This window comes from Mercenaria mercenaria, unplaced genomic scaffold, assembly GCF_021730395.1.
Source record: "Mercenaria mercenaria strain notata unplaced genomic scaffold, MADL_Memer_1 contig_2209, whole genome shotgun sequence".
Classification (NCBI taxonomy): domain Eukaryota; kingdom Metazoa; phylum Mollusca; class Bivalvia; order Venerida; family Veneridae; genus Mercenaria; species Mercenaria mercenaria.
In genome coordinates, this window is record NW_026460253.1 from 26,374 (window position 1) to 43,614 (window position 17,241).

Here is a 17,241-nt window from a genome sequence, read left to right on the forward strand (position 1 = left end):
CGATTTATGTATTGTTTTCATACGTGATGACTTGACGATTCCGGTACATTTTTTATTTACCATTCCAGTTGTTCTTGGAAACGGTAAACATGTTTTAAATATCCGTATCCAGGGCCCGGAAATAAACAACGCTATCAAAAGCACCTCCTCAAGGTTTTTAAGCGATTTTTTTATCTCTCATTATTACAAACATAAAATTACCAATAATTGTTCATATCATTTCACAATTTGGTGGGCTCGATCACAATTTCAAGAATAAAAACTTTGCATTCGAGTTATATTGAGTACGGACACGCAGTTGGAGTACGGATAAGTACGAACGTAGTGTCAAGTTTCCAAGCTGTTTATATAAATTCTTCGAGAAATTAGATAAAAACATACCGACTGATACTTCCCAAAATCATAAATATAATACCTAAAAACGAACAATAGCACAAGTTACACGCGATACTTATTTATTCACAGTTATTTACAATAACTGAATAGACGATTTGTAAAGGGAGTGAACTCTAAGAGAAGATAGGGCGTACATTGATTGGGGCAGTACGTTTGGGGTTGGAAACAGATACAGCTAAACATACTACGGATTACATTGTATTTATAATGCTACAAGATGAGGTTATTAAGGAAGAAACAAGACGCAGATGCCAAATATCAGTGTGCGTAAAAATACATACATATATCCCTGGCAAAGCATTTCAAAAATAAAAATCGGGTATTAACAGCACGTGAATTGCCTTGTTTGCACACGATTTTTCTCCCGTTAATACATGGGCGGATCCAGTGAAAAAAGTAGTTTTTATGCAAGAATGAATAAAAATGTAAATGCAGGTTTGATAATAAAAAAATTAGTGCTAAATACATTTTGTACGAAGAAAAAAGAAATAAAATACAATATTTTCATTTTGAAACGACTTTCGTACTGCTGCCATTACCGAACTTTATTATACGGGAAAACCGAAGGGTATGTCAAAGTAAACCTATATACTGTTCAACTTGGGAATATGTTCTATACCTTCACCGGTTGTCCAGTCTATCACATAATTCCCGGAACTGCTGACGACATGCGACAAAATAAAGTTTCTTACGAAGAATCATCAGCAGACAAATTATTCTTATTCTGTCGTATTTTAACGAGTTGAAAATTCGCGGTATTAGATGAAATCGGTCTTATTCGGGTCTCTTTGACTTTGTAACGTTTTTTTTTTCTCTTCTTTTTTTGATGATTCAAGCGTCCCGCTTACAGTTTCCAATATTGAATAAAAATGTGCATTATAGTAGTGTTTGAAGAACAAAATCATCGCCAGTTTAATTTTAAATGTAGAATAGCAAGTAACTACAAAAAAAATGCCAATGTAAAACAAATCCAGACACTCTGGCGTAACTTATTTTTTGTTTGCTATAAGCCCAGTATATTTGTCACAAATTTTGTAGCAGAAATCATTAATGTGTATTGTTTACCAATGTAAATTTTGAACAAAACTTGAGATTCAAATTCAAAGGCAGGGAAGAGCATGTGTTGCTCATCTCTCTTTCACAGCCCTAGACTTTTATGAGTTTGGTAAATTAAATTGGGTTTTGACCAACAGAGTTTGTGTTCTTGATAAAAATTTGGTCAAGAACTTCTTAGAATGAATTTGAAATAAGAATTTATCATGTCAGTGGTTGTTTGTCATTCTCCCACACAAGAGGTTTACCATAGCTAATTAGTGGGACAAAATATGTCCGAAAAGATGTCATTTGACAATATAAATGACATTTAAAAGAATCGCAATAGTCTGTGGTTAGGATAACTTATAACTTATATAAGTTCAAAAGTTTATTTGTTGGAAGAACATTAGATATCTACATTAAAAATCTATATCACTATTTTCTAATATCCAGCCGAAAAGAGACAAATTTCTATTTAACTGGTTTCTATGATCATAACTAATATGATTAACCCTGGAACAATTGATATGTAGTATTAGACCTTCCTGGATTAACCGTATAACAGAAATATTTTAGTTAAATAATTAATTCTCCTCATCTTGTGCTGTAGAAGACGTATTTCTTTTTCTTGCATACCAGACGGGGATTTCCGGTATTTTTACCAGTGCTGGAAAATTCCATCTTACACCGGGGTGTGTAAGATGACTCTCGTGCTGTAAATGACGTAAAGCGAACTACATTTTTGTAGAAGATTTATGTAATAATTTTTTTTTCATAATACGGAATAAAAATCCAATAACTTGACAGTTCCTCTTTGTTCCTGATAGTATATTTCTTGATTCAAAAAACGTTATTTTATCAAAAAATCGTAACATTACGCTGCACCTGATAAAACAAAACTGGAACTAGACAGTTTCCCTTGAGGCCGGATATTCCCATCTGCACTAAAACCAGTAAAAGAATCTTATATTCTTTAATAGAATAAAAAAAAAAATGCCAAATTGTGCTTTAATTTTATTGTAGTCTAAGAATCATAACAAACTGATATTATATTCAGCCCCGGTGTAAGATGGAATTTTCCAGCACTGGTAAAAATACTGGAAATCCCCGTCTGGTATGCAAGAAAAAGAAATATGTCTTCTACAGCACAAGATGAGGAGAATTAATTATTTAACTAAAATATTTCTGTTATACGGTTAATCCAGGAAGGTCAAATACTACGTATCAGTTGTTCCAGGGTTAATCATATTAGTTATGACCATAGAAACCAGTTAAATAGAAACTTGCCTCTTTTTGGCTGGATATTAGAAAATAGTGATATAAATTTTAATGTAGATATCTAATGTTCTTCCAACAAATAAACTTTTGAACTAATATAAGTTATAAGTTATCCTAACCACAGACTATTGCGATTCTTTTAAATGTCATTTATATTGTCAAATGACATCTTTTCGGACAAATTTTGTCCCACTAACTAGCTATGGTAAACCTCTTGTGTGGGAGAAAGACAAACAACCACTGACATGATAAATTCTTATTTCAAATTCATTCTAAGAAGTTCTTGACCAGATTTTTATCAAGAACACAAACTCTGTTGGTCAAAACCCAATTTAATTTACCAAACTCATAAAAGTCTAGGGCTGTGAAAGGGAGATGAGCAACACATGCTCTTACCTGCCTTTGAATTTGAATCTCAAGTTTTGTACAAAATTTACATTGGTAAACAATACACATTAATGATTTCTGCTACAAAATTTGTGACAAATATACTGGGCTTATAGCAAAAAAAAAAAAAGAGAGAGAGAAAAAAATATGCATATGTGGGGATTCGAACTCCAGACCTCGCGCAAACAAAGCATGCATGCTAACCACTGGACCACAGAGGACTATGACATTTAATGGCATAAAATTGTGTATATAAATAAATTTTGTTACGCCAGAGTGTCTGGATTTGTCTTACATTGGCATTTTTTTTGGTAGTTACTTGCTTTTCTACATTAAAATTAAACTGGCGATGATTTTGTTCTTCAAACATTACTATAATGCACATTTGTATTCAATATTGTAAAACTGTAAGCGGGACGCTTGAATCATCAAAAAAAAAAAAAAAGAAGAGAAAAAAAAAACGTTACAAAGTCAAAGAGACCCGAATAAGACCGATTTCATCTAATACCGCGAATTTTCAACTCGTTAAAATACGACAGAATAAGAATAATTTGTCTGCTGATGATTCTTCGTAAGAAACTTTATTTTGTCGAATGTCGTCAGCAGTTCCGGGAATTATGTGATAGACTGGACAACCGGTGAAGGGGTGAAGGGATAGAACATATTCCTAAGTTGAACGGTATATAGGTTTACTTTGACATATATACACGTACACATTATCTACAGACGGAAAAACCTTTGGTTTTCCCGTATTAATTCACATGAGTTCTGAAGCATACCAGATTCACGATCTGAGTATAAATTAATAACACAGCATCAACTAAATATATGTTTAATCATTGGTCTAAGTAATATTTGTTTCTTTTATATGTTATTACAGTAAAGTTTCGCTATTAAGACCAATCGATTATAGATCACCCTCAATAATTAGATATCGTATTTCAGACCAAATGACCATGTTTATAGTACAATATAAAAAGGCCTGGCTATTTAAACCAGTTTGATAACACAACCACTTTATACTAGTCAAAATGATGGTCTTATTAAAGGAACCTTACTGTACCACGAATCACGAACTATCTGACCAGCGATGCTGTCGTGAGTGTTTATTGTTTTCAGCTACAAGGCTTGTTCAACAACGCTCCACTACTGATGGTGCGGAAAATTCAAAGACAGGAGACAAACATGGGAAACGAGGAATAACACGTCGAACTATGGACTAAGCGTTAGGAAGAACATTAATTCATCGGAAGGTGCGAATGTATTCAACTCGGAAGGAGTGTTGTGTTTTAAAAAACCTTCGTACAAGTCGCTACTTATGGCGGAAATTCTAGCTTCACACGTGCTTGTATAAAAGCAACCCTTACTTTCTTTTCATTTTCAATATACTTCTGTATAATGTATGCTAAAGCCTCCCCCGTTATTACTGCACAGCAAAATTCGAAATTTTACTAGTTCATTGTGTTGCACATGGTATAAGCGCAGTTGTGCATGGTATAAACACAGTATGGTATAAGCACAGTATGGTAATGTGCATGGTATAAGCACAGTCTGGTGTTGCGCATGGTATAAGCGCAGTTGTGCATGGTATAAGCACAGTATAGTGTTGCGCACGGTATACGTGCATTTGTGCATGTTATAAGCACAGTATGGTGTTGCGCATGGTGTAAGCGCAGTAGGGTGTTGTGCATGGTATCAGCACAGTCTGGTGTTGCGCATGGTATAAGCGCAGTTGTGCATGGTATAAGCACAGTCTGGTGTTGCGCACGGTATAAGCGCAGTTGTGCATGGTATAAGCACAGTCTGGTGTTGCGCATGGTATAAGCGCTGTTGTACATGGTATAAGTTTAGTTTATTGCTCGCGCAGGTTTAGGTGTAATTTATTTTGTATCACTGTAGCGTCCGATCTAATGCGCCTTTTAGTCACGCGGTTATTCGGGGGAGAGCTTTTATAAATCTTATTTTCCACGGTCTAGGCATTTAACGAGGAAGCACATTTGGAGCTAGAATTTTGCAAAATTTTTGGCAGCATATTAGGTTTTTTATGTAGCGGCCACATTTCTCCACTCTATTGAAACTTTCAGCTGTTCAGGACAAGCGCAAGACCTTTGCTACATTTTCCAGTGAATGAAATGTTTTAGGACGTTGATCAGATCGATCTGTAGCCTATATGGTACCTCAGTGGATCTGACTTTATTAAGACGATCTAACCGCAGCCTTAATGGTACCTCGGTAGATCTATAAAACAGTAATAGTCAAGAAATACACAAGATGTGATTGCATGGAGGTTTCATAGGTAGAAAAAGTCAATTTTAAACAATGATATTTGTCAAAGTTTACACAATTTAAATATGTTAGATATATGAACAGTTGCAGACTTACAGCAACTTTATACTAAGTATGCAGCTTTTTATGTTAAAATGAGCAATAGAGCAGAACCCTATTTTAGATTTCCTACAATTTAAGTGTTGAATTATACATTCTTCTTATAAAAGAATATGTATGAAAATATGGTTTTTATTGCTGATAGATATGTTATATGGAGTATCAAAATTTAATTTAATTACCATAAAATAACATGTTTACAATGCTATGATTCAGACAATTATACATGCATATTAAATGTTCTTTTGGTAAAAAACACTTGTTTTATTTCTAATGAAAAATCCCTTCCCCATTGTTTGTAACTCAAGTGACATTTCAGTTATTTTATGGAAAACCTTCTCTTTTATAACACTTGATATTGAAATAAACATCCAGGTGACAATACCCGGAGGCAATAAATATCAACATCGCAATACCGGTCACCTATTACCAATACCATATAGCTGTTGCCTCCCCTGATATCGATTTTCTGCAATATCGATCATGAGGTCAATTCTTCCTCATGATGACTGTCACATACCCCAAAATTTAGAGATGGCAACTAAAATGTGCTTCTTTTAATAAAGTACCATGTCAGACACAAAATAATAGTATTTTTATATAGGCTTAACCGTTCAAATTGTTTACAATTTCTCTTCAAACACAATTACCCCCTCTGTTGAATGACATATAGAAGCCAAATGCCCACTGACACCTAATATTCTAAAGTGACAATTGAAAAGTCAGGCATTCAGTCAGACACTTGTAAAATATTCCAGATTTTACAGAAAACATTGTATTGCTTGATTTTGACACACATTTTATGACTGTAAACATAACTTTTTTTATCCATTCAGCTTACACCTCATTGACAATTATAGTGGACGCAACTTGACCCCGATGGTTGACCATTGTATTATAATACATAATGACGCACAACCTATTATTGAAAAGGAGTGTAGGTAAAACACGAGCTGCACGAGAAAAGGAAATATGAATTCATGTAAATATAAATTAGTGTATTTGAAAGTTTTAACAGATCAAATGTAAGTATATATACTTTGATACTGCAATGTATACAAACTTATTCCTAATAAATATACACGGCTACCCAAAGCACCCTTGATTTCTATAATGAAATAATCGGATTGAATAATCAGCCTAAGGTCAACCATCGCGGTCAAGTTGCGACTACTATACGGGTTTTCCAACACTTTTTTTCAACCAATCCAAAGCCGCGTTTCAATAAAAGCATCTGACCTAAACACGTTGCTAGGAAGCATTATTATCCCTCGCCGATGAAATCGGGAGGGGGCATTGAAATGGAGTTGTCCGTCCGTCCGTCCGTGCGTGCGTCCGTCTGAAACTTGAAATAAACATGAACCAACATACTGCGATGATGCCCGTCAAGTTTTATTTTTTGATTGATCAATTTTCCTTAGAGTTATTGCCCTTTATTTACTGAAAAATGCCCAAAAATGTCCGTCCGCAGCCATTTCTCAGTAACTAGCTGGTAGAATTTCATGAAATTTAAAATAAAGATGAACCAACATACTGTGATGATGCCCGTCAAGTTTTATTTTTTTGATTGGTTTATTTCCCTTAGAGTTATTGCCCTTGATTTAATTAAAAATGCCCAAAAATGTCTGTCTGCAGCCATTTCTCAGTAACTATCAGATAGAATTTCATAACACTTGAAATAAACATGGACCAGCATACTGCACAGATGCCCGTCAATTTTTTTTATTCAGTTTCCTTTAGAGTTATTGCCCTTTCATTGTTAAAAAATCCACAAATTTGTACATAAGAAACCAACCAATTGGTAGAATTTCATTAAATTTCCATGAACATTTATTATAAACATGTGAAGTTGTGTAACCACACCTGGTCACCACCTTGTCTTGGTCCCACCTCACCACCCCCACCCCCACCCACCCAAAAAATAATCATTCCTTTTTATTATATTTTTTTCAAATCTTCCATGAATATTTTATCAACATGCAAAGTTGTACCGTTGCCCACCTCACTTTCCATTCAGTCATGCCCACCATCCCGATCATGCATCCCCCCTCCCATTTTTTTTCCATTTTTAATTTTCCATCAATTATTATAATTAACATGTAAAGTTTTGTACCCTTACCTGGTCACCCCCACTGCCCCCCCCCCCCTCCCCTCTCTTCCCCCAAAAAGCATTCATTTTCTGTTAAAATGATTTTGACTAATGAAATTATTTGCTTCTTTGTAACATCCTCAACTTTTTGCAAGATACATTTTTTGCCATTCCTCACCACAAGCCCTTTCGGCGTGGGATACCAATTCATTGAATTTGCTTGTTTATATTTGGACTATTTGCGACTATTAGACCTGCGGAGGCTTACATTTGATTTGGTTGTGATCAGCCTATAAGTTGGACACCATGATCCCAAAGGATTCGCTATTGCAGTTGTTGGCCGTGTTGATAATCTAAAGGACCAGAAAATGTAACGTCTTTGAGTCAACTTAAAGTGAAACGGTTTACAACCACCACACGGTACTTTTGACTTTCGTTGGTTTTTCTTTCAGAAGAAATATTGTTTGTTAGAATCATTCGCAATTCAAAATGACATACTTTATGAACTGAAATAAATTATGTACAATTTACTGTCTTGTTTGCCAGATGAAATTTATCACTCTTGAGTACTTGTACTGTTATGTAGTTTTATGTAGCACCGTAGTAAATGTGTACATGCGTGTAAGTTGTTTTCATTAAATGTTTTAGTTATTGATCAGGCACAGATGAACATGAACCATTTTTGTCCATATCTGTTATTGCATTTTTATAAGAAAGTACATTTATAATAAAACATCTAGTTTGTTACTTATACATTGTATCGGAATAAAGTATTTCCAGAAATAAATTTGTAAAAGTATGAGAATTGTTGCATCATTTTGCATACTTCTATCATTACTTTCTCATTTTGACAAGATTGTTCCTATTCCACAATGTGCTGTCCGAATGCAGCCATTCTTTGTAAAATTAATATTTCGTGTTGATTACTTACCTACAAAATATCTGCTTTCTACAGTAGTCAGTCAACACATCTATAATTCTTTCTTGTTTCCATTAGCATTTAAAAGTCACTATATTGCTGGCTTCTTTAAATGCTTAAATGCATTTACTACATTAGTTATTTAAGTAAAGTGAACTTATTTTTTTGTGGAAAGGATATCTAAATAATAATGGATACACACAAATTACAAGTCGTCTTATCTGTTTCTTTGATTTTAAGATGTCTCAAAATGGTATTCTACATGTTGAATCTTATATATGGTAATACGTGTTTTCAGACTACACAGAGCAGAAGTGTTTACTAGTCCACTAGCACGATGAATGATTTATTTTATTATCGATTACTTTATCAATATTTTCTCTCTGCCTATCTATATTTCAGTACTGCTCACACTCACTACAGGGCATTTTGTCAGGGAGAAATTGTTGCCTATTTTATGTTTTCAACTTACAAAAAAATAAAAAAACTAGATACAAGTATATACAAATTATTTACGAAACGTTAGGTTTGCTGTAACGAAATACGGACAATAGATTTAATTTAATTGAAGGCCAAAACTTAAAACTTTCACTGATGATGGAATGAAATACCCATAATAGGTCATGTTATTCTTCATCTTGGGAATGTGAATTTCAGGGAATCAATATACTATTAGGCAATGGGTCTATAACAATAAGTGTATTGAAAAGAGTTGGTTGAGGAAGTGTGAGAAGTTGGCGAGAAGTTCGACATTCGACATTGAACATTCGTTCTCAGAACGATATTAGACATTTGAAGCGTGAAGTTGGCAATAAGTTAAACTTTCGACATTGAACATTCGATTTCAGAACGACATTCGACATTCTATTTCAGAACGACATTGGACATTCGCATCTAGAACAACATTCGACATTCGATTTCAGAACGACATTCGACATTCACATCTAGAACGACATTCGACATTCGATACCAGAACGACATTGGACATTCGATTTCAGAACGACATTCGACATTCGATACCAGAACGACGTTCGACATTCGATTTCAGAACGACATTGGACATTCGATTTCAGAACGACATTCGACATTCGATACCAGAACGACATTCGACATTCGATTTCAGAACGACATTGGACATTTGATACCAGATCTACATTCGACATTCGATTTCAGAACGACATTGGATATTCGATTTCAGAACGACATTCGATACCAGAACGACATTCGACATTCGATTTCAGAACGATATTGGACATTTGATACCAGATCTACATTAAACATTCGATTTCATAACGAAATTAGACATTCGATTTCAGAACGACATTCGACATTCGATACCAGAACGACATTGGACATTCGATTTCAGAACGACATTGGACATTTAATACCAGAAAGACATTCGACATTCGATACCAGAACGACATTCGACATTCGATTTCAGAACGACATTGGACATTTGATACCAGATCTACATTCGACATTCGATTTCAGAACGACATTAGACATTCGATTTCAGAACGACATTCGACATTCGATACCAGAACGACATTGGACATTTGATTTCAGAACGACATTGGACATTTCATACCAGAACGACATTCGACATTCGATTTCAGAACGACATTCGACATTCGATTTTAGAACGACATTCTATTTCAGAACGACATTCGACATTCGATACCAGAACGACATTCGACATTCGATTTCAGAACGACATTCGATACCAGAACGACATTCGACATTCGATTTCAGAACGACATTGGACATTCGATTTCGGAACGACATTGGACATTCGATTTCAGAACAACATTGGACATTTGATACCAGATCTACATTCGACATTCGATTTCAGAACGACATTGGACATTCGATTTCAGAACGACATTCGACATTCGATACCAGAACGACATTCGACATTCGATACCAGAACGACATTCGACATTTGATACCAGATCTACATTCGACATTCGATTTCAGAACGACATTCGACATTCGATTTCAGAACGACATTGGACATTTTATACCAGATCTACATTCGACATTCGATTTTAGAACAACATTGGACATTCGATTTCAGAACGACATTGGACATTCGATTTCAGAACGACATTCGACATTCCGTACCAGAACGACATTCGACATTCGATTTCAGAACGACATTTGACATTCAATTTCAGAACAACATTGGACATTCGAGCCTAGAACGACATTGGACATTCGAACCCAGAACAACATTGGACATTCGAATCCAAAACGACATTGGACATTCGAACCTAGAACGACATTAGACATTCGAATCCAGAACGACATTAGATATACGAACCCAGAACGACATTGGACATTCGAATCCAAAACGACATTATTAGTGTCAGTTATCACCGGTTCCCGAAAGTCTGTAAGTGCTCCTGAAAGTGTCACAGACTGTTTAAAATGATTTTTTTTAAAAAACAGGAACTACTTGGTTAGTATTATTACTCCAGGCACAAGTTCTTGAAAGTCAGCGAGTCATCCTTATGTGTCGAAGACCGTTCTGAATTGTTTTAAAGGACACGTGGATTGCTGGATAGGTGTTTTCTACCTTGGCACCGATTCCTGAAAGTTTGCGAGTGCTCCTGAAAGTGTCGCAGACCATTCTAAATGATTGAAAAAGAAACATGGACTATTGTGACGATTTTTTCTCCGGTGGAACCGTTTCCTGAAAGTCTGTGAGTCCTCCTGAAAGTGTCGTAGACCATTCTAAGTTACTTTAAAAGAAACATGGACTATTGTGACGATGTTTTCTCCCTTGGAACCGTTTCTTGAAAGTCTGCAAGGGCTCCTGAAAGTGTCGTAGACCATTCTAAGTTACTTAAAAAGAAACATGGACTATTGTGACGATGTTTTCTCCCTTGGAACCGTTTCCTGAAAGTCTGCGAGTGCTGCTGAAAGTGTCGCAGACCATTCTAAATGATTGAAAAAGAACCACGGACTATTGTGACGATGTTTTCTCCCTTGGCACAGATTCCTGAAAGTCTGCGAGTGCTCCTGAAAATGTCACAGACCGTTCTTAATGGTTTAAAATGATAGTTCTTGTGAACTTCCAAAAGAAACAAGAACTATCATTTCAACCTATTAAGAATAGTCTGTGACATTTTCAGGAGGACTCGCAGACTTTCAAGAACCGGTACCAAGAGAGATAACACTAACCAAGTAGTTCTTGTTTCTTTTTTAATCATTAAAGATGGTCTGCGACACTTTCAGGAACGCTCGCATACTTTCAAGAATAGATGCCAAGTGAGAAAACACCGTCCCATTAGCCTCTGTATCAATTCAACCGATAATAAACGGTCTGTGACACTTTCAGGAGAACTCTCAGACTTTCAGTAAATGGTGCCAGTGGAGAAAACATCGTCACAATAATCCATGTTTCTTTTTCAATCACTTAGAATAGTCTACGACACTTTCAGGAGGACTCGCAGACTTTCATGAAACGGTTCCAAGGGAGAAAAAATCGTCACAATAGTCCATGTTTCTTTTTCAATCATTTATAATGGTCTGTGACACTTTCAGGAGGACTCGCAGACTTTCAGGAAACGGTTCCAAGGGAGAAAACATCATCACAATAGTCCGTGTTTCTTTTTCAATCATTTAGAATGGTCTGCGACACTTTCAGGAGCACTCGCAGACTTTCAGGAAACGGTTCCAAGGGAGAAAACATCGTCACAATAGTCCATGTTTCTTTTTCAATCTTTTAGAATGGTCTGCGACACGTTCAGGAGAACTCGCAGACTTTCAGGAAACGGTGCCAAGGGAAAATACACCGACCCAGCAATCCAAGTGTCCTTTAAAACAATTCAGAACGGTCTTCGACACATTAGGAGGACTCGCAGACTTTCAAGAACTGGTGCCAGGAGTGATAACACTAACCAAGTAGTTCCTGTTTCTTTTTAAATCATTTTAAATGGTCTGCGACAATTTCATGAGCACTCACAGACTTTCAGGAATCGGTGCCAACTGACACTACTAATGTCGTTTTTGATTCGAATGTCCAATGTCGTTCTGGGTTCGTATGTCTAATGTCGTTCTGGGTTCGTATGTCCAATGTCGTTCTAGGTTCGAATGTCCAATGTCGTTTTGGATTCGAATGTCCAATGTCGTTCTGGGTTCGTATGTCTAATGTCGTTCTGGATTCGAATGTCCAATGTCGTTCTAGGTTCGAATGTCCAATGTCGTTTTGGATTCGAATGTCCAATGTTGTTTCGAAATCGAATGTCCAATGTCGTTTTGAAATCGAATGTCCAATGTCGTTCTGAAATCGAATGTCGTTCTGGTATCGAATGTCGAATGTCGTTCTGGTATCGAATGTCCAATGTCATTCTGGTATCGAATGTCCAATGTCGTTCTGAAATCGAATGGTCAATGTTGTTCTGAAATCGAATGTCGTTCTGGTATCGAATGTCGAATGTCGTTCTGAAATAGAATGTCCAATGTCGTTCTGAAATTGAATGTCCAATGTTGTTCTGAAATCGAATGTCGAATGTCGTTCTGGTACCGAATGTCGAATGTCGTTCTGAAATAGAATGTCCAATGTCGTTCTGAAATTGAATGTCGAATGTCGTTCTGAAATCGAATGTCGAATGTCGTTCTGAAATCGAATGTCGAATGTCGTTCTGGTATCGAATGTCGAATGTCGTTCTGAAATAGAATGTCCAAGGTCGTTCTGAAATTGAATGTCCAAAGTTGTTCTGAAATCGAATGTCGAATGTCGTTCTGAAATCGAATGTCGAATGTCGTTCTGGTATCGAATGTCGAATGTCGTTCTGAAATAGAATGTCCAATGTCGTTCTGAAATCGAATGTCCAATGTCGTTCTGAAATCGAATGTCGAATGTCGTTCTGGTATCGAATGTCGAATGTCGTTCTGAAATAGAATGTCGAATGTCGTTCCGAAATTGAATGTCGAATGTCGTTCTGAAATCGAATGTCCAATGTCTTTCTGAAATCGAATGTCCAATGTCGTTCTGAAATCGAATGTCGAATGTAGATCTGGTATCAAATGTCCAATGTCGTTCTGAAATCGAATGTCGAATGTAGATCTGGTATCAAATGTCCAATGTCGTTCTGAAATCGAATGTCGAATGTCGTTCTGAAAACGAATGTCGAATGTCGTTCTGAAATCGAATGTCGTTCTGGTATCGAATGTCGAATGTCGTTCTGAAATCGAATGTCCAATGTTGTTTTGAAATCGAATGTCGAATGTCTTTCTGGTATCGAATGTCGAATGTCGTTCTGAAATCGAATGTCCAATGTCGTTCTGAAATAGAATGTCAAATGTAGATCTGGTATCAAATGTCCAATGTCGTTCTGAAATCGAATGTCGAATGTCGTTCTGGTATCGAATGTCGAATGTCGTTCTGAAATCGAATGTCGTTCTGAAATCGAATGTCGAATGTCGTTCTGGTATCGAATGTCCAATGTCGTTATGGTATCGGATGTCGAATGTCGTTCTGGTATCGAATGTCTAATGTCTTTCTAAAATAGAATGTCCAATGTCGTTCTGGTATCCAATGTCCAATGTCGTTCTGAGATCGAATGTTCAATGTCGAATGTTTAACTTATGGCCAACTTCACGCTTCAAATGTCCAATGTCGTTCTGAGATTGAATGTTCATTGTCGAATGTCGAACTTCTCGCCAACTTCACACACTTTGGTTGAGGAAGGCCTTTAGAGTCGAAGGGAATCAGTATGAGACAGATATTTGTCATTAATTTATTGGCGGGTGCTAGGGCTATATATATACAGTCAAACCCGGCTGCAAAACCTCCCTTTGGGACTGAAAATGCCGATATTTGTGAAAACATATATTTTTTCAAGACAGGTGACGTGTGACCATAGTAAGCAGGTTATATTTTTTGGAGGCTGTCTACAGTACGGGTCTGACTGCATAAGGGAGTTCATTGGTTCTAAGACAAAGGTGAATGTACCAAGTAATATAGCAAAAACAGAACAAAATTATGTGGGATAAGGCCGTGATTTTATTGTAAATTTTCAAATGAAAATTATGGCATATTGTAAATATATAGCATGGTATATATGAAAATGATGAGAAAATATGAAAGACAAAGCTCGAGCTAAAATGCCTGGAAGCAACATAGCAGCGCGAAGGTGCAGAAAACTATGAAAATAAGCGCAGAAAATACCAGACCTAATAGGAAATTGTAGGTTCTAGTACTTCGCACTAATGAGAAACGAGGCAAAGATGCTCTCACCGATCTCTATGACATGAGATGATATATCAACAAAAATATTCTTACTAGATTAAGTAAATACGAAATGAAACATAACACCAAGATCAAAATAAAATCTGATGTAAGTCAAAAAAGTCTTCAGCAAACAAACGCACAAAAATATTAAAATATTGAAAAATTTGTTTCAATGTAATATATGAACAAACGGACCGATGCGAGGGAATGGTTATAGCAAACTATGCTACATTAATAATATAATCCTTCCAAGCGATTGACTGAGCTAACCGACATATCGGAAACGTAAGAAAACAGGGGGGATTTACATGTCTGTTTCAACATAACCCATGTGTTAGAGGTTTGTAGCAAAGTGATCCACAAATTATAATAATATGTACGGACCTACACGTACATATAATAAATGCAACTTTCGACTGATCACTAATAATCGTATGGCCGATAAGTTGAATAACCCTGTTTATATAAGACACAGTCAATCCATGGACCTGGTGAATGGCCGACCACATGGTCAAGGCCCCCTCTAACGGTTAAAGAGCGCCCGCCCAATAACACCAATAATAAGAGATGACCAAAAGAGCGCGAGGTTGCAGATACGAGAAGGTCAACCTAGACAAGTGAGCTTTTTTTTTATACTGCCGTAGTATACAAGAATAAAATATTTTGTGGATCGCTAAATAATCATTGCTCACAACACGGACAAAATTAAAATGAAATTAGAATTGACTTGAGCCAAACATTTTAATAAAGAAGACTTTCTTTACTGTACCCCGAATAAAGATTACAATTTGTAAGCGCCATTTAAGTCACGACAATAAAATAATTCTAAATTGATGAAATCAGATCAATGCAAGTAATATATGTTTACTAATAAAATCAAGTTTATATACGCATACACGCCTTATTTTCGGCCTCACTTCGTTCGTCCGAAAATAAATTATTTCTTTCCTTTACTATATAACTAATACCAAACGAACAACTTAAACTGGTTTCAAAGATGGTGGTTAACTACTGTTCATATAACAAATCAATACCCAAATAACACAATGCATCAATAGAACGCCTTCGAAATATATATAGACAGAAATACCATAATTCTTTCCAAATATGCATGTACTTAAGCAATCAATATGCCGAAAGAAACATAAAATATACCGGACTATTTATGAACATATGCAGTAAGACAGAATACAGAATGGACAATTCATATGTATTATGACAAATACTTGTCATGTTATCTTAATTATGAACGCTTAACTTACAGTGTTTTACTAAAAAGTTTGAACATCGCTACGCCGCTATTAAAATCATATGTCATTTAAAATGGTAATTCATTTTAGAAAGATAATTGCATAAGAAAATATGAAAATCGTAAGCATTTCAATCCTTTTTGAAATTTTAAAATCCTTAAATAAACGAAAAAGTTATTAAAAATTAAAAATTCCGATACCATACATAAACAATGTAAAAACAATTGTTTTGCCAACCACCAGATAAACTGGTGTTAATGCGTGACGTCACGGCGATCTCTCCTATTGGTACTGTTTAGTTTCTCAGCATGACCATTTCGACTTGGGTGATCCCAATGCTCCCGTTTTCGTAGCTTTGGGTATTGTATAATTGTATATGGTGCCTGCTTTTTAGTTTTGTCTTGGCAGTTCCTGTGATATGCAGGCTCCATAACCTCAGGTTCCCCTTCCTAAATTCCAGTTTGTTTAGTTCTGCCTATTGTTTTCTCGTTTAGGGCAAGCCCATTATTTTATCTGGGGACCATACGCCGCTTTTCATGGAATTACACGCTAGTGTATCATTGAAGGTTCCATGTGCACCGCCGTATGAACACATCTGCGAATGTTTCCACTTCTTCTATTGAAATATCAAAGTGTTAGCTAAGTATGGGAAAGTAAGCACGAGGAGCATGCAATAACACTAGTAGTATAGGCGCCTCTTTACTTGTAAACAAACGGACACCATCTTGGATGACCTAGTTACTATAAATAGTAACTCATTTGCATATAAGAAATGAATTCACTGCACATGCGCAGCGGCCATTTTGAATTCTATTTTCAGAATGACACCATCTTTCTATTTTAAGAATGACCTCACAATGTTATAAATAGAAATCAATTTTAAGACTGAAAAGGACTTTATGATCTATGAATAGAAATGACTCCCAGAAGTATATAGAGCTGACTTATATACCTATCTAGGGCGTGTTCGCGCACATTGAGGGTCAGGTGCTCAGCCCTAGACGGAGAGATACTATGAAAATATAGATTTATCTATAATCTAGATGAATAAATACATTGTATGGTAAACAAAGAACTTATTAATGATAATTTAAAGCATAATATTTATCACATTTTTAATTAAAACCATTAAGCTTTATAGATAGCTACTTTAGTAACGTTAACTGAAAATAAAGTATTACATTTTTGTCGACGATGTTTCCTCCTTGGCGTCTACTGACCAAATGATTCCAATCATTAGCGTATTATCCCTAAATGCGCA